The 19,749-nt window shown below is 43.7% G+C and overlaps 1 long non-coding RNA gene across 1 annotated transcript; it reads right to left on the reverse strand.

Annotated features, from left to right (window-relative positions):
- Window positions 1-1,833: 1,833 nt before the first annotated feature.
- Window positions 1,834-16,192, reverse strand: LOC104973139 (uncharacterized). The gene is made up of 2 exons (XR_809271.3): window positions 3,409-16,192; window positions 1,834-3,276 (listed from the first exon to the last, which is right to left on the reverse strand). It is a non-coding gene; the product is annotated as an uncharacterized lncRNA (long non-coding RNA).
- Window positions 16,193-19,749: the final 3,557 nt, after the last annotated feature.

The raw sequence follows: 19,749 nt of genomic DNA on the forward strand, positions 1-19,749 counted from the left end.
GCTCAGCCTGACGTATGCTTCCTTTGCTGATTCCCTAACTGCTGCTTCTCTCTCACTTTTGCTAGCGCTGCCTAGTTCAGGCCTTCACCATCTCCCTTCTGAACAGCGGCAACGGCTTCCCAGCTATTCAGTGCTTCTACTCTTTTCTGCTGCAAATTTGCCCGTGTCCAACACTTTCTATTTCTTTTATGTTTCCCACAGTGCCTGGCCCAGGACTGGACGCGGGGTAGACACTCAGCACATCTTGTTAGCAGAATGATATGGGCCTGGTGCCTTGGGAGATTAATTTTCTAGCATCTAAGTAAGAGTTTTGATTAGGCTAGGCATCATCTGATTTGCTGCCAAGGATGGCAGGTATAGACTAGGTTAGAAGTGTGGTTGACTTGTTACCATCCTTAGTGACGAAGGATGAGGATGGAACTTACACGGGAAGTTCACAGCTAAGGGATGACAATTACTTCTTAAAGTCCTTAGCTTCATCTTCTCCACTGACAAATCTGTAGCCAGTCTGTTTCTCTACTGTCGCACAGCTTCAAGGGAAGTCAGACAGTCCCAGGGTATTCATTACCTGTGCACCAGGAGCCACAAGTCCAAGGAACTGCTGGATTCTCAGGTGACTTGGATGAAGAAAGTCAAAGCAACTTTAGCTTAATCTGACCCAGGAAGGTCTGATACACATTTCATGCAAATCAAAACCAAAATTAGGTATTACTTCACACACTAGAGCATTAAGGACCACAAGAATCAGCTCCATATGTAATCTTGGAACAGCAATGTGATGAAAAGTATATGCTCGTGATGAATGTCAAAATAGTTCCTGGTCTCTTGGGTTTGGTATCTTGGGAGAGCAAGGTGGTAGAGGACAGTGGTTAGGAACAAGGCTCTGCAGTCAAATTCCAAGATTTGGTCCTGGTGATGCCATTCAAGCTATTTGACCTTGAATAAATTACTCTCTGGTCTTAGTTTTCTCATCTATAAAATGGAGATAATTTTAGCACCTATCTCCTAAGGTTGCAGTGATGATGAAAGAAGTAAATATAGGCAAAATATATACCAAGTGCTTAACCAATGTTACTACATCCTTAAAAGCTAATCTGCTTTTACAAAAATCATTATTTCTGCACAGTAAGCATTAAAAGCTTCAAACTCCTCACTGCCCCTCCCCTCTCCTAGCTCCTGGGGCAGTGAATTAAAATAATAGACTTGATCTTTGTCTCTTAAATTCAACAGAGCGGTTATTCCTAACCAGTGTTGTCTATTGCAATGCAAATTAATGTAAACTATTCATTTTATCTCAAAATCACCTCAGACTCCCACAGTCATTAATTTCAAACCCAGACTTGCCTTTGTACACAATTATTAGTTCTTCTCTCAGGGTCGGGAATGTAGCACTTTCGTTCATTCACAAAAAAGTTTAGGAGCCTTTCTTGGTGGTGGTGGTGGTAGCCATGGCAGTGACTGAATGAGTCCAACAGAGCACTGGAGTCACTGTGTTAGAAATTCCCATTTGCTGCTGCAGAAAAGTTATACCATCTAAATGGGGTTTTTAGGCTGAAAGCATGGCAGTTTCTCTACCTTGTTAGCAAGATAGGAAGTTCCAGAAAGGAGGTGGCTGTGGGATCCTAAGCAAGCCTTCACCTGTCTGTATCTTTAGATATCTCTAAAACAAACAGATTATATTAAAAGGTGCAGTGGTTCTTTCCCTTCCAAAAGACCCTATGTAGATGTGAACCCTGTATCAGGAAGCTGGGCTCTTTTTTTTTTTAAAACTATATTAAAATACTCCCCTCTGACCCCAGCATTGCCACCACACATCTAAACACACACACACAGTGAAATTATAAAACAGTGCCCATTTATTAGTGCTAAGTGCCAAGTGCTTTACATACATCGTGACACTAAAGCTCACAATAAACTTCTGAGGTAGCTATTAAGTTTTCAGACACCCATAGAGGCCACAGTGAAGCCCAAAGAGAGAGCCTAGATTCTTCCCTGTAAAACAGGAACCTGAGCCAGGTGACCGAGGCCTTCCAAGTGCTTGACCATTGTATACATCTAGATTATTGCATTCCCAAACCTTCACAGTCAGCCATGGTCCTGGGATTGGGCAATTCCTGTGGGACGCTTCCTGACGTCCGAAGTGTGGAATGGCACTGTGTCCTTGGGATTCTACTTTTCGAATCTGTTTTGGGTGGGCTGGTTTTATGAAGCAGTGCAACAAGAGTTCTCTTCAGGCTCTTGAGAGCCTCGAAGGCAGACAGACATTCTGTACTTTTGATTCCAAACTGCCTCCCTTCCTCTGAAAAACTCAAGGCCCTCGACAGTCTCACTGGGGAGAGAGACTCAGCTCCCTCCTGTGGCTTTTCAGTTTGCGTCAGGCCGCTGGGCAAGGCTGCAGTGATGTGACCTCACTTTCGGTGTCTGGTTTCAAAGCCCGTATTTAAGTCCCCGATTCTACTGCAGCTGCACATTTTCTGAGCCTTTATCTTTTATCCCTGCCTTCAGAACTTCAGTCTATGCGGCCAAGCTCCCTCTCTCTCTCTCACACACATTCTCATTCATTCTCAATCTCTTTGAAAATATTTCACAGTGGAAAATTAACACATTGGAATTAACACGGTTCCCTGTGACAAGAAAGCACACAGAAGTGAGAACCAGCGTCCTTATAACCGCAGTGGTAAGGAATGTCTTTGGAACCATTCTCTTCTTCACAGGGCTGAGAGCTCCAACAGAACTCATCAGAGACTAAGACAGTCTCAGAATGAGAAACGCACACATTTATTATGAGCAGCTGCATTCATCTGAGTTCGTGGAGGGATGTGGGGCAAGACTGGCATTCATTCACTGCTCTGGAAAAGCCTGATGCCATCACACCCAAAGGAGTGAGTTCCGGGTGCCATGTGGGGCATCCACCAGGCTGCAGCCCCTGCAAAGGTGGGGTCCAGGCTCTCCAGGGAGTTGGGGTCACAGGGCCTCCTTATCCCCACTGCTGGGGCACCAAGGGGCGGGGCCCAACCTGTCAGAGGTGGGCGGGGCCATGTGGGGGGACTTCTGAGCAGTTCCCCACATTGCCCCCCTTCCCCCACCCCAAACCTTCAAAGAAACAGTTCAAGGGTTGCAAGTCAGCGCCCTGCCCTGGGCGTTGCAGAGGGGCAGGGCCCAGCCAGGCACCTGCAGTCCCATCGTCGGCCCCTCAGGGATCAAAATCCTGCCATCTGCGAAAGGAAGGCGCTGCTTTATTTCCGGTTGATCCTTTCTTTGGGTAAGGCTTTCCCTCTGGTTTTTAGCAAGAAGAAATACAGAACACTCAGCTAAATTTGAATTTGAGATAACAAATATGTTTTGGTATAAATATGTCCCCAATCCTGCAAGGGGCATGCTTATATTAAAACATTTTTTGTTATTTACCTGAAATTCAAACAGCACTGGGTGTCCTGTATTTTATCTGGCAACCATACCTCCTTGCAGCCCTCCCCGAGGCCTTCCCAGGGAGTGCTTATCTTGCAATGTGCTCTCAAGCAGAAATTCATCAGTTCTGATTCTCCTGGGATTCCTGGTGAAAAAGCAGACTTCAGGCCACATCTACTGAATATAATTTCCAGGGGTAGGACCCAGAAATATACATTTTATCAAGGTGGTTGTCTAGGTGATTCTGACGCACATTTGTATGAATTGTTTACTGCCTCCAAACAAATTCCCTAAAACACAGAGGCTGAAAACAACCACATTATCTCACAGTTCAACATAATGAGACAGGAATTTGGAATTGACTTAGCTTTGTGATTCTGGTTAAGCTTCTCTCATGATGCTGCAATCAAGGGGTTGGTCCAGGCTGCAAACATCTCTAAAGACTGTTCTGTTGCTGGAGAACCTGCTTCCAAGCTCAGGTCCTTTCTGGCTATTAGGTGGAAATGTCAGTTCTTCAACACATGGACTGATTGGTGCCTTTTCCCAGAGTTAGGGATGACAGAGACAGAGATACAAAGAGAGGGAGGGAGAGAGAGGGGAACTCTCCAAGACAAATCCACATCCAAGGGAAGAGAATTACACAAGATCATCCATTCCAAGAGGCAGAACCATTGGAGGGTTGTCTTAAGAGGCTGTCCACCACCATATTCAAGTCGGAGAATTATGATAACAAGTTAGTCCTCAACGTACTACAACCAAGATCACATTTAAAAATTGGAAGTCAATGTCTTCCTTTACTCACTTTTTCCCTGTTTGCACCCCTCCTCCCCATATAGCCCTTGGGGTTTAAGACAACAACAATCAGGAAGAAAAATAGTCAAAATGACAATCTTAGGAGACTAGCAAAATGTTAAAATTTTAAACGCCTGCAAATATTGAGGAGGAGAAAATTAAACACCAATCCCACACATATATGGCTGTGTCCACCCAAAAACCCTCAGCATTCAACGTGACTCCTGAAGAACCTCCGATGAGGACTTCTGGAAATATAATACAGAAGGTGACCAGCTGTCCCAGTTTGCCCAGGTTTCTCCCAGATCCTGGGAGACCCTTCAGTCTCAGGCAAATTGAGATGGCTGGTTATCTTCTAACATGGAGCCAGTAAGAAATCAACCACTCTGCCCCTGTCTATAGACTGAGTGGGTCTATCCTGTGACGAAGTGGAGAGTGTGGGCTTTGAGCTAGAAGCCCACCAACAGGTGCCCTGAGCTGTGACTGTAAGCTATCTCACACAGAAAGCAGGCCCCATAATTCTGCTTTAAGCTTAAGTATAACGATGCCCATGGAAATGCCTTGTAAACTGAGAGGTACTGCCTAGATGCTCTTTTCTACTCTTTTGAAGAGAAGACCCTGATCCTAACGTGAAAGGTGGGACCAAAGTCATCACCCGTTTATACTTTTGCAACCAAATGTGACATTGTCTCTTTCAATTAGGCAGATGTGCTGGCCTCCAAAAAAGTAAACATAGCCCACAAAAGCCATATGACACACCTTTAATCTTCATTTAGTTTGCACTTTAATCCCCCAAATTGATTCACACTGTTCCCTCCAGAAACTGCTACCCTACTGAAAAGGACAGTCATCTCTATTGTATCCTCAATGACGAGTTTCCCAGAAAATCTGTGCGAAGTCTTGATAGGAAAGACATGATTCATTTTTCACAGCTCTGAGGGTGTGACTCCCTCCTCTTGGGAGAAAACCTGTCACCAGCGGCACTCATTCCCTCACCCTCCTCGTCTATCTGTCCAGGCTTGGGAGGCTTTTTTTTTTTTTTTGCTAGTGAGAAAGGCAGCAGTCTGTAAATCATATGCAAGTGTTCAAGGCAGGAGTCTGTAAATCATATTCAAGTGTTCATTCCCTCTCTTTTTTTCTTCTGCGTTTACCAGTTCTGTGCAGGCCTGCCCAGTAATATTAATATGATGCCAAATCTCAAAATCAAAACAGAAAATGCCATCTTGAACAGACGCCAGTGATTTTTGAGGAGGGCCAGTTAGCAAGACCAGCCACGGTTGTGTTTTGTCCACTCTCCTCCTCCCCACTCCTGTACCCTGGCTGTGCGTCCCAGGCACCCAACAAAGATGCTGGACTGATGACGATGCTGAAGAAAGCCCATCTGGTCTGGCCTGTTCCCTGCCACCCTGCCACCATGTAAGCTAGGAGCTCTCCTGAGTCTCAATGGGAAGAATGATGCCTGGCCCTACTGCAGCATGGGGCAATGTGCAAGGATCAAATCAGATTCATGTAAATGAAAGATGTTTAAAAATCTTAGAGTGCCATATAAATGTGAGGGGTTAGGTTTTATTAGAGTCCTTCCTTCAGCCTGCTTCAGGTATCTGCACAGCTGAGTACTCCTGTAGTAGTATAATCTGCACTGTTCACTAATGAGAATTTGTACTTACTGACCTCAGCCAGCTTATCTCATAACTATAATCATCTTAACACAGCCACAAAGCTGCTGCCTTATGGTTTCTGTTTTACAGTTTTAATGCTTAAGAGGCTGATTTTTGGCCCTGCGTTAAATTAGACCAGTCTTCAAGGTGTGTCCTTTCCTCGATATGCAAGACAGTCATACCTCAGTTTATGAAGTAGTCTTTAGCTTTCTATTTTATAATATCTCTACATAAATACACACTGTTTTAAAACTGTTTTGGCTTACTTCACTCTGTATAATAGGCTCCAGTTTCATCCACCTCATTAGAACTGATTCAAATGTTTTCTTTTTAATGGCTGAGTAATACTCCATTGTGTATCTGTACCATAGCTTTCTTATCCATTCATCTGCTGATGGACATCTAGGTTGCTTCCATGTCCTGGCTATTATAAACAGTGCTGCAATGAACATTGGGGTACACGTGTCTCTTTCAATTCTGGTTTCCTCAGTGTGTATGCCCAGCAGTGGGATTGCTGGATCATAAGGCAGTTCTACTAACGCATATATATGGAATTTAGAAAGATGCTAACAATAACCCTGTGTACAAGACAGCAAAAGAGACACTGATGTATAGAACAGTCTTTTGGACTCTGTGGGAAAGGGAGAGGGTGAGATGATTTGGGAGAATGGCACTGAAATATGTATAATATCATATGCGAAACGAGTCACCAGTCCAGGTTCGATGCACGATACCGGATGCTTGGGGCTGGTGCACTGGGACGACCCAGAAGGATGGTATGGGGAGGGAGGAGGGAGGAGGGTTCAGGATGGGGAACACGTGTATGCCTGTGGCAGATTCATTTTGATATATGGCAGAACCAATACAATATTGTAAAGTTTAAAAATAAAATAAAATTAAAAAAAAATAAAAATGTTTTGAAGATTTTTCTACCACAATAAAACTGATTTTAAAAAACAGCAATGCTTAAGCTAAACTTAAATGAGTACCATATAATCCCTTAAAGAAGGGATTATAAACACATTTCCTCTGTTCATTAAGTTGCATGCAAGCTTGTATTTAATATATAATCAAAACATTCACAGCCATATCAAAAGAAATGACAAAATGTGTTCACTAATAACTCTACCTGCCTGATCCAAGTGACTAGTCTGAAAATGAAACTAAGTAAATTGTTTCACTATAGCATTTTTCTTCTGGAGGAGAAAGGATGGGAGAGTTGGGCTCAAAGACTCAACCTCATTCAGGGCACTTGGGGAGTAGGCCTAAGGGGGAATGCCATGCATAAGCTCTCTCAGCACATCCTTGTTTTTTTCTGAGCAAAGACACTGTGAGGTTAATTTTATGTGTCACCTTGGCTGGACGACGGAGCCTAGATTACTCATCAAATATTCTGGACGTTTCTGCGAGGGTGTTTTTGGTCGAGTTCAGTTCAGTTGCTCAGTCGTGTCCGACTCTTTGCAACCGACTCTTTGCATGAACTGCAGCACGCCAGGCCTCCCTGTCCATCACCAACTCCTAGAGCCTACTCAAACTCATGTCCATTGAGTCGGTGATGCTATCCAACCATCTCATCCTCTGTTGTCCCCTTCTCCTCCTGCCCTCAATCTTTTCAAGCATCAGGGTCTTTTCAAATGAGCCAGCTCTTCGCATCAGGTGGCCAAAGTATTGGAGTTTCAGCTTCAACATCAGTCCTTTATGAACACCCAGGACTGATCTCCTTTAGGATGGACTGGTTGGATCTCCTTGCAGTCCAAGGGACTCTCAAGAGTCTTCTCCAACACCACAGTTCAAAAGCATCAATTCTTCGGTGCTCAGCTTTCTTTATAGTCCAACTCTCACATCCATACATGACCTCTGGAAAAACCATAGCCTTGACTAGATGGACCTTTGTTGGCAAAGTAATGTCTCTGCTTTTTAATATGCTGTCTAGGTTAGTCATAACTTTCCTTCCAAGGAGTAAGCATCTTTTAATTTCATGGCTGCAATCACCATCTGCAGTGATTTTGGAGCCCCCAAAAATAAAGTCAGCCACTGTTTCCCCATCTATTTGCCATAAAGGGATGAGACCGGATGCCATGATCTTCGTTTTCTGAATGTTGAGCTTTAAGCCAACTTTTTTGCTCTCCTCTTTCATCAAGAGGCTCTTTAGTTCTTCTTCACTCTCTGCCATAAGGGTGATGTCATCTGCATACCTGAGGTTATTGATATTTCTCCCGGCAGTCTTGATTCCAGCTTGTGCTTCTTCCAGCCCACCGTTTCTCATGATGTACTCTGCATGTAAGTTAAATAAGCACGGTGACAATATACAGCCTTGACGTACTCCTTTTCCTATTTGGAACCAGTCTGTTGTTCCATGTCCAGTTCTAACTGTTGCTTCCTGACCTGCATACAGGTTTCTCAAGAGGCAGGTCAGGTGGTCTGGTATTCCCATCTCTTTCAGAATTTTCCAGTTTATTGTGGTCCATACAGTCAAAGGCTTTGGCGTAGTCAATAAAGCAGAAATAGATGTTTTTCTGGAACTCTCTTGCTTTTTCGATGATCCGGCAGATGTTGGCAATTTGATCTCTGGTTCCTCTTGCCTTTTCTAAAACCAGCTTGAACATCTGGAAGTTCATGGTTCACGTATTGCTGAAGCCTGGCTTTTTGGTCAAGGTTAACATTTAAATTGGTGAACTTTCAGTAAAACAGACTGTCCTCCCTTATACAGGTGGGCTTCACCAATCAGGTGAAGGCCTAAATAGAATAAAGACTTGGGGGGGGGGTGTCTGAATGAGTCCCTCAACTTCTTTTAGGCTTAATTTCCTTGTCTGAAAAACCAAAAGCGCTTTGTAAACACTACTATATAATGTCTGGTGTTACATTTATTGTATTTCCTAAACTCACAGTAGCAGCTAACACTTGAGGACATTGGCCAGGTTCTGTGCCACATACATGTATTATCTCATTTACTCCATCCAACAACCTATGTGGGAAACAGTAGCACTGACCCCATTTTACAAATGAAGAGACTAAGGTATAGAGAAGTTAAGGTACTTGCCTTAGGTCACGCAGATGGGACACAGCAGAGCTGGGACTTATACCTACATCTATCAGAACTTGGGGAATGTTCTCCCTAATGATTAGCTCTGTGACCAGGGGGGAGTTATTTAACTACTCAAGTTCTGACATTGTTGTATGCAGCGCAGGATACCTGTATGTCTCCCAATCCTGGTGTGAGCATTCAGGGGATCACATTCTAGCACAGTGTCTGGTGTGTGTGCTCAGAGTGCAACAAGATTTCCACTCCAGACTGCTGGGTCCCACACTGCCAGTCCCCATGCACAGAGGATGGCGGGCAGCCACAAGCCAAAAGGGGCCAGATTCCCTGGACATCAAAGGCCACTCTGCCACACTTACTAACATCTTATTTCAAGAAATGTTCTTCCTGAGAAGAGTCAACGAATTTGAACAAATTTTTTTGTTTTTCTTATAATGTTAAGACTTTTAATATGTTACAAATATCTTCTTAAATATATGAGAAGCCTAACTTACTCTATAACTCAAACTTTTTGGCAAATCAAACATTCCTTAAAATACTAATGAAATACATCCCATATTTAAAAATACAGCTGAGATTATTGTGTTAGTCTGCTCAGGCTACCATAACAAAATCCCAGAGACTAGCTAAAACAACAAAAATTTGTATTCTCACAGTAGTGGAGGCTAGAGGTCCAAGATCAAGGTGCCAGCAGGGCTGGTTTCTTTTGAGGCCTCTCTCCTTGGCTTGCTGATGGTAGCCTCCTCCGGTCTTCACATCTTTCCTCATTATACGTCTGAGTCCTAATCTCCTCTTCTTGTAAGGAAACCAGTCATATTTGGTTATGGTCCACCCTAATGGGGCTTCCCTGGTGGTGCTAGTGGTAAAGAACCTGCCTGCCAACACAGGAGATGTATTTGATCTCTGGGTCAGGAAGATTCCCTGGAAGGCATGGCAACCCACTCTAGTATTCTTGCCTGGAGAATCCTGTGGACAGAGGAGCTTGGTGGGCTACAGTCCAGATGGTCACAAAGAATCGGACACAACTGATGAGATTTAGCACGCAGTACACTAATGGCCTCATTTCAATTTAATTACCTCTTTAAAGGTCTATCTCCTTCTGAGGTACTGCAAGCCAGGACTTCAACATGTGAATTCTCAAAATACACAATATATACAAATATATATTAACTTTATTTACATTAAAATAAATCCCTATTTATTGGACATCTTCAGAATCACTGAATATGCATGAAGAATACATTCACTGACTATATTTGAGAAAATATATGCATGAATATATTCATACAGAGACTCTTTGAATGAAGCTTTCAGTAAACTGGTTATTTTGGTAAACCTGACAAGTTGGCCATATGGTGATGGCCACAAGTGATGATACTTGTTCAGTTGTCTCTCTGAGAATCAACAATTGGGCATATTGATCCAGAGCTGAAAATCTGTATGAACCACCATCTAATGGGACCTCCCCACCTCCAAGAGTATCACACTGTTCCCTGAGAGAGGAAAGCACTGAAAGCCATGATCAACTGTGGAAACAAGGGCAGCAGCTGGTTGCCAGGAGGCCAGGAAGAGGTGTTCTGAGGGAAGGCGTGGGGGAACCTCCAAATCTGAAGTAGGTCAGTTCAGCAGAGTGCTCCCAGGGAGCCTCCAGATCCTGGTTCAGGGGATGGGTTGGGGAGAGAGAGAAAAGGGTGAACCTAGAGAGAACTTCTATTTCCCAACTCTGCATTTCTTTTCCTCAGTCAGGCCACATGGGCAGTTCTGTGTCACAGTTGCTACTTGCTAGTCTGTCCACTAGTCAACCCTGTAGCAGCTTAAGCTCCCTCATGTTGAAACCCAAGTCCCCTCTTTCATTCATTTAACAGTGAAAACCCAGGGTATTGGTGATAAACCCCTTTCCCCCTAGGTGCAAGTGTGCGTGCTAAGTTGCTGCAGTCGTTATCTGTCGTTATCTGACTCTTTGCGACCCCATGGACTGTAGCCTGCCAGGTTCCTCTGTCCTTGGGATTCTTCAGGCAAGAATACTGGAGTGGGTTGCCACTCCCTCCATCAGGGGATCTTCCTGACCCAGGGATCAAACCTGAATCACTTACGTCTCCTGCATCGGCAGGCAGGTTCTTTACCACTAGTGCCACCTGGGAAGCCCTTTCCCCTACATCCCCGTCCACATTTAGCTACATCTTCCTCCCTCCCCGCTTTTCTTCCTTCCTTCCCTCTGCTTTCCCTCCCTTCTTCCCATCAGTCCTCTAAAAGAGATGACCCTCTTCCTTCCAGAATCAGTTTACCTGCTCTGGATCTCACTCCTCCACTCTGGGCTCCTCTACAGCCCCCCTCCCCTCATGCTCACTTTATCTTCAGCCACAATCTCTTCTTGTCCATCCTTTAGTACAAGCCTTCTTTCAATTAAACTCTACGAAATAGGCTACTGCTTTCACTTTCTCCACTCTGTTGCCTCAGTTTTCAGTCATATTTCATTTTTGTTTTCCCTCCAGGACCTACCACAAGCATCACGGGCACTCGAGAAAAGTTGGTTGGATTAATTACTGGGGAATGGAATATTCCTCAAGCGAGATGTGCAAGGATCATGCAGGGTGCAAAGACTCTGTTCCTGACTTTAAGGAGGGGGCGGAAGAGTCAGGGAGACAAGGTAGAAACATGGAAAAACAATGTTGCTAGAGCCAAACTGGAAACAAACATTAGAGAATCTTTAAGGGGTGAGTGCCAATCAGTGAAATCACGGTGAGTGGCAAGTACTGTGACGATTACGCCACAGCAGGGGGCACAGAGAATGAAGGCGCATCATAAGGATGGGGGGATATTCTGGTTGGGAAGGACGGTGTCCCTGGCGGGAGGAAGGCAGTGGAGGACGCACGCAATCTGGGCATAGGCCAGCTCTGCGGACCCAAATGGCAGATTTCCCATGGCTGCCGCTGCTGCTGCTAAGTCGCTTCAGTCGTGTCCAACTCTGTGCGACCCCATAGACGGCAGCCCACCAGGCTCCCCCATCCCTGGGATTCTCCAGGCAAGAACACTGGAGTGGGTTGCCATTTCCTTCTCCAATGCATGAAAGTGAAAGTGAAGTCACTCAGTCGTGTCTGACTCTTAGCAACCCCATGGACTGCAGCCTACCAGGCTCCTCCGTCCATGGGATTTTCCAGGCAAGAGTACTGTAGCGGGGTGCCATTGCTGGGCGTCTTTAAATCAGACCTCAGAGCCCTGCAGGCCAAGCAGCGTTTACAGCCCTCCCTGGGCAGACCTGCTACCCTGGATTCTTTCAAGAACAAGGAAATAAGACCATGTTGAGTTGAGGAGGCCTTTCATTTGACAGGCTGAGGAATCAAGGAAAATACATCTGCAAAACCAGTCTCATCGCCTTTGCTCCCATAGTAAGAGTAAGAATAACAAGAAGATAATGACACATCTGTAAAATGCTCAGCATGTCTTGGGCCCTGTCCTGGCGTGCTCACTCCTTTTAGGAGCCGCCTCTTTTCCATGATAGTGAGCAACTCACAACCCATGGGTGTCCCTAGCACTTGCCGTAAGGCTGGCTCACTGAACACAAATGAGAGATGGTGACTGTCTCTCTTCTGTGACAAGGAGTGAGCATACGATTGATAAGATCTGGGCCAAGGTCAACTAGAGTCCAATAAGAAGACAGACTGAGGAGACCAAGGGGAACTGAGCCACAGTCTGTCCCTCTCCACTTCTGTGGACCTTTGGCTAAGGTCCCCTGCTCATTAGAGATGAAGCAGATACCCTCTGTTTAGTTTTGAATGGCACATACTTGGCTGGGAAGGGGAAGAACCATCCAGCCTTTTGTCGGATGTCAGCACCAAGCACAGTAACTCACATCTCCATCCAGCTTTCAAGCTGACACTGGGCTCTCCCATCCATTTTCCTGTTTGAGCATCCTAAGGACTCTGTGGGTGGGCAAAACAGGTGTCACTACCACCATCACCATCCCCATCTGATTGAGGGACCTGCCAGAGGACTCACAGCTAGTCAGCAGAGGCAGGAGGTCAGCCTTCACCCTCTGGCTCCAGTCAAGCCAGGAAATCTCCATCAAATGCTGCCGAGGCATATCTTTAATCAGGAGGACAGGGTAACCTGAGGGGCGTCAGCATGGCCACTGTCCTAATCACAGTCAATGCCTGGCATTGAGTGTTTGGAAAGATAGCTAGATGCCTGGGAACTCACAGATGAGTCCAGAGAGTTGTGGGAACTCTCTTGTGCTCGGAGAAGTATTTCTGGGGAGATTTGCCGGCTGGAGCTACTTTGTCCCCAGGGGAGGCTGAGGAGGCCAGAGTCCTGGGCTCTTAACAGAAGCCCACTCTCCCTGCCATGATCCTCGTGGAAGGACAGCAAACAATGCCATTCTTTTTGTTGAAGAATAATGGTCAGTTTTTCTAGGCTACCAGGCAAGTTAAGAGACATTGGTAAGAAAAATAAAGCCTCCAGTCTTTTACCAATTAATTACAACCCCATCCCCAACCCCGCTCCAAAACACACACATTATCATATTCTCTGCTCTCTACTCACATTTCACAGGCCTGGGCACAGATCTAAAGCAAGGCTCTGAATGGCCAAGTGGCATATTAGCTATTAGCTTGGGTCTTATGTTAGCCTTGATCACATTAAGCATGATCACATAAGGTAGAACTTACATCAAATCTGACAGTCTTGAGCCCATCCATTCACAACACCAACATCTAATCTGGTTTCCTATTTTGGGGGAATTTAATTCTCCTACCACTGCAGCCAATCACCTGTCAATCATCAAAGCTGCCTTTAAAACTAACCCAGGCCTCTATTGTGAATGGCTGTCTTGTCTTTCATAAATTAGTCCTTGTGAAAGTCAGGGATCATTCTGGAAACTTAAAATTCACGGTTAGGGATTTTATTTCTTGACTTGGTTTCAAAATGCCATATAGTCCTAACATAGGCCTTCAGGTATCTCACACAAGAAATCACAATTAATTTTAAAAACTATCTTACCAATCTATTTGGAATAACATGATATGAGTATAAATTCTAGTGAAAGTTTCAAATCTGGTGATATTAAAAAAAACATTAGGTTCACTTCAATCTTTCCAAATACCTCGATATTCATGACAATTACATTTAAAGTTAAGCAAAATATTTACTGCATGTAACATCTGTAACCCAAGGGTCAGCTTTGCCTCCGTTCCAAAGCCCTCCTCTGGCATATACTGGGAAGGGGAGGTGGCCCCTGGAGCGCTGGGACCCTCTGGGGCTCTCTCTTCCTCCCAGAATTTATACTCCTATCATGTTATTCCAAACAGATGGGTAAGGTAGTTTTTAAAACTTACACTCTTCACTTTTTGCCACCACATGGAAGCTAGACCCAGGTGTCAGACTTTTAGGAAAGCTGTGGAACTAAACGGAATTGAAATAAAGTAAAAAAACGAAAACTTCCAATAAATACAGGTTTTTTTCTGTAACCCAATGAAGCTTACCAACCTTTCTTAGCTGACACCCTCTGCGTCTAGTCTTGCTCTCCAGATCTTGGACCTCACCTAATACCTGCTGTAATTCTCCCTCCACTTTTCACAGTCAGCCCTACCCAGACCCACTTGCTCTCTGAGGCAATTCATTCTCTCAGTGCTAAATAACAAGTCCAGGATGGGGATGGAGAGGGGGAGCCTTGAATATTTTCTGGATGCAAAGGTGGTGGGTATGCTCTTTGGTAATACAGGAAAACCACTCCCACAATGGGTTTTTATTTCTTCACTTTTGCTGAGTAGTTTTATGATGTTTACTTTTGTGGCTTGATAGGTTAAGATACTGATCACCTGCAGTATGATCAATAACTGACACTATTCTAGCAAGTCTGTAAATCAATGGCTAAGATGATTTGGCTGCAATTAAGCACAAAATGAAGACTTAAAAAGCAGATTACTTCTTGGGAAAAGTACTGGTTGGGAAAGATTGTTAAGATAGGGGTAGAGTGTCAAAGGCAGAAAAGTTTGAAGGGTCTAGTTAGGACTTGCTCCACGGCAGGGAAGGGAAACCCAACCTCAAACCAGCAGAACAAAGCTAACTAGGTTATACAACTGGGAGTGTAGGCGGTAGAGCTGGCTTCAGAGGCTCAAACCGAATAATCAGGAGTCTTTTGATTTCTCTCTCTGCATCTAGATTCTGCTTTTGTCTGTGTTGATTTTTATTTGGGGGAAGCTGGAGTCTTATTTTTATCCTTAGCATTAGCTACCCTGGAAAAGAGGAAGTGCTTCTGATCCCGGAGGGCTCTGCAGGGTTGGCATGGGTCATGTGATACCCATCCTTTAACTGTGGGGGTGCAGGGGAAGTGAGGCTGTTTGGCTGGGCTTGGTCATGGGGCAGGCAGAGGGTCAGTTCTTAAGAGATTTGGTCTTCACTAGTCAGTTGGGTGGAGAAGGCGATGGCACCCCACTCCAGTACTCTTGCATGGAAAATCCCATGGACAGAGGAGCCTGGTAGGCTACAGTCCACGGGGTCTCGAAGAGTCAGACATGACTAAGCAACTTCACTTTCACTTTTCACTTTCATGCACTGGAGAAGGAAATGGCAACCCACTCCAGTGTTCTTGCCTGGAGAATCCCAGGGACGGGGGAGCCTGGTGGGCTGCCGTCTATGGGGTTGCAGAGTTGGACATGACTGAAGCGACTTAGCAGCAGCAGCAGTCAGTTGGGAGAAGGCTGATGGAAAAGATCATGGGTAAAGACAGAAGCCATGAAGCACACTGTGTACACACCCAAGAGAAGTCCATTTTGAGAAGATAGCAAGAAGGAAGCAAAAGGAGATACACCGAAGAGGGTACTGAGTACCTGATGTGGGACTTTCTACCTCACGGGCAGTCTCTGGGGAGGTTTTTGAGTAGGATGCTGAACAGTCTGGAACTCCCTGTCAGGAGAGTACACTGGCACCACTATCTGCACAGGTGTGTGTGGAGATGCTGGAAGTGGGAGACATGGAGCATGGATTAGAGGCAGTGAGGCCTGGCCTCGGGTGACAGCAGTAACGGGAAGAAGGCGAGGGAGATGGGACACACTGAAGGCAGCTGAAGAGGTGACGCCATGGCTCAGCAGGGGCAGGGGCAGGGGCCAGGGTGGGAATCTACAGTCAGCTTGTGGGTGGAAACAAGAGAACTGCAAGTTCTCCCCTGTGACCTCTTACTCCCTTGTGACGAAGGTGGAGCCTAAAGAGAAAGTGGAGAACTCAGGATGGAAGTAAAAGTAAATGACAGACAGGCTGCTACACTGGGAATCCCACCTTTTTGACAATAAAGGCTTTTGCTTTTTTTGGACCAAGCCGTGTTGTTTCCATAGGATAACTTCTCTCTAGTTTGCAAGAATTTACCAGTCTGAACCCTCAGAGCAGATAGCTGAGGCTTATGCTGGAGAAATGCCTTCTTCCCTACCCTTGTCTACATATATCATCTAGTATCAGGTAGATGTCACTCTCACTTTACAGAGACGGACATTAACATTCAGAGAATTTAACTCGCCCAAGGATATGTAGCTAGATAAAGTGGTAGTCAAGTGAGCCATTTTCTCCTTAGGAGAAGAACAGAATGTATAAGCTTGGGCACATCAAGGGAAGGTGAGTGGACTTAGAACAGACCTAGGGTTGTCTTCGGAGCTAATTTGGACTTTCATTTCTATTGGCCACAGTGAACTTCCACTCCTCTCTTCCTTGGAATCTCAGGTTAACAACCAGACACCTACTGCAGACAGAGAGTAACAGACTGAATGTGGGTGTCAGAGATATGCTAGAGAGTGAAAAGAGAGTTCTGAACGACAGATTTTTTTTTAAAAATCCCTGTGACAAAATTTAGAAAGACGATAGTTATTCTAAAAGTACACTGTACCTATGTTCATAAATGTCACCGAAACCCAAAGGCATTCTCTGGTTAAACATTTATTATTTGTGGGAGTGTGAAACTTGTTTTTCCTGTTTTTAAGTTTCAAGAAGCCAGGTGTATGTTCAAATGTCTATTATATGCCATGAGATTATTCTTTACACTCATTTGGAATGAAAATATCAAGCTTCTCATCTTAGCTTTGGATAAAACATGCTATTTATATTTACCCCAATGTGCAACTGTACTGTGCTCGCAGGACAAGCCAGTTTTCAGGACACATTCCTAAAAGAACAAGGTCAGGTAATGAATGTAGATACATGGGATTGTTTGTACTATATACACAATAACTCCAGCAATGATTTATCAAAGCACCAATGAGCCAACAAATGAATCTGGACCTCAGATTGTTAAATGCTTGGACTTCAATGGATTAACAAACTTAGAATAAAAGTTAACTTTTAAAAAATTACTCAAGAGTGTTTAAAAGCATTGACCCATCAAGCGTTTTAACAGACTGCCAGTGATGATTCATGAGAGCTAATGACATGAAGGAAATCTGTTAAGTACTCAACATTTAACCCCGTAAGGTTGGCATCTAGAACAGCTCTTTCAAAAGCCTTAACTTTGTTTTGCAAAGAAGAAAACATCATTGTTTCTAACCTTGTGAATAGTAAAAAGTGTGAATTTACCCTTCATCAAATTAAGTTAGTGTCATAGCTAATAGACGTTTCTAAAAATTAAGACCAGCTATCTAGTGTTCATAATAATCTTTTCCATCAACTGCAAACAAAAAAGGCTTGAAAGTTTAATATAATGCAGTTAAGCACCTGTGTTATTTTACACTGGCTGATGGAGAAGTAGATACAGTTCACGCTTCTGACTCTCATTCTTGTCTGCTGGTACAGACAGAATCAGCCTGAAGTTAAATGAAGCTCCTGATTCTCATCATATATACTGATCACAGGGTAAAAGATGGTTTACCCAGGAGGCAAGAGCTACAGAGTATTTTATAGTCACCTTGTTCTTTTAGAATCAACACATCTAAACCGATAGTAATTACGCAGATACATCAAGCCCCAGCCTTCAGAAAAATGACCTGGTGCCACTTATCTGGTCTCAGTTTAACACAGAGAAGAACCACAGAGGGAAGAACTGGGTAAGGTTCAGGATGCTGGGATCCTGGAGCTTCAGCCAACAAGCCCAAGCTCTGGTATTTGGAAATGAGGATCTGTTTTTGTTGGCCTCCTAATGCTCATGGCACTTAGCTTTAGAACCGTAAAAATGAACAGCAAACAAAGGTTTTCTTTTCACCACATTTTCTTCTTCTAAAATTGCTTACCTGTTCAACTTACTGTGGAACACTGTTCTCAGACTCCTCCCACCTAGGAGCCATTCCCACTGTGATGAGGTAGTGATGTTCATGAGCCTGATACTCTCAAAAAGATGCCCAGATTTCACACCGCAACACAGACTTGCATTATTACATTTCCCCAGGACCCTCACGTAAAGTAATTCCAAGCCTGCTATAACCACAACATTTATCGAAGGCTTACTGTATGCTGAGTATTTTATGTGCTAAATCGACTTAATCCCTATGTCAAACTATGAGGCAATCCATCATGGTTTTACCTCATATAGGAGGAAACTGAGGCACACAGTCATACAGCTAAGTAAATGAAGAACTGAGGTTTAAATCCAGGTAATCTGGCTTCAAGGCTTGTGAGCTAATAGTTTTCAGGATGGTCATGAGAAAACAATCATCATAGAGATAACCTATTCTAACACAGTTTAAAATTTATTCTTTGAAAACTATTTGCTATTAATAATGAATTACATAAGATGGATCTCACAACTGATATGACCCAAAATACGTAACAGCTTTCACCTAACTGGTGAAAATGATTTCAGAATTTGTTTTCCTACCCCAAATCATTTAAAGTGAAAACTTAAGTTTCCCATTACTTAATTTTCAGTAAAATTTTGTTGCCACAAACTTTTTCTAATTCAAATATGGCTTAAAGATCTTTATGTTATGAAAACTGAATATTATATTTTTAAATGTTTATTATCACTGAATCAAAAACTCTTTCAAATCCTGATGTTCCTTGAGGAAAAATTAAAACTGAAAGTCAAACAGGCAGCCTAAGCTTACAGAACTGTGATACAACCAAAGACAGAGCTTCAGTCTTTTGATGTAAAAGCTACTTATTACTCTAGTGAAGAAGGAATACTGGCTTGAAAACTAATTAAAATTAATTAGAAGCTTCAAGCACCTCAGATATAAAATCATGCATTATATAAAAAGTACTTTCAAGGTGAATTTCATTTTTAGAACTTGAACTAATTTAGCCTTTGAAATATGTCTCTCATAGAAAATACCAACAGTAGAGAAATGATTTATGAATTGCAATTTATGTAGCTATATGAACAACATTCAAAATTTCAAAAGGCATATCAAAGTGCAATAAACAAAATAAATACAGATTTACAAGGGAAAAAAACCCTATTTCACCTACACTACTGTTATGGTCTGGATGCTTACACCACGCCCCTCCCCACCCATTCATATACTGAAATCTATTCCTCCAGTGTGATGGTATTTGGAGGTGGGGCATTTGGGAGGTGAGCAGGTCATGAGGGTGAAGCTCTCTATAAATGGGATTTGTGCCCAGTAAAAGAGATCCCAGGGAGTGCCTTGTCCCTTCCGCCCTGTGAGGACAGCTGCCTATGGACATCTTGATCTTGGACTGCCCAGCCTCCCAGAACTGTGAGAAATAAATTTCTGTCGTTTGTAAGTTACCTAGGCTACGGTATTTTGTGATACCAACCCAAACGAACTAAGACAACCACATTATATTCTGAAAGCAACTCATAACAGGTAGGTTTTATTCTTTAAAATCTAACGTACTTCACTTTCAAAATGCAAGTGTGAATCCATTTAAAACATTTTAACAACTTCCTGTCTATAAACTGTTTAAAGACCAAGTTAA

This window comes from Bos taurus, chromosome 10 (genome assembly GCF_002263795.3).
Source record: "Bos taurus isolate L1 Dominette 01449 registration number 42190680 breed Hereford chromosome 10, ARS-UCD2.0, whole genome shotgun sequence".
NCBI lineage: Eukaryota > Metazoa > Chordata > Mammalia > Artiodactyla > Bovidae > Bos > Bos taurus.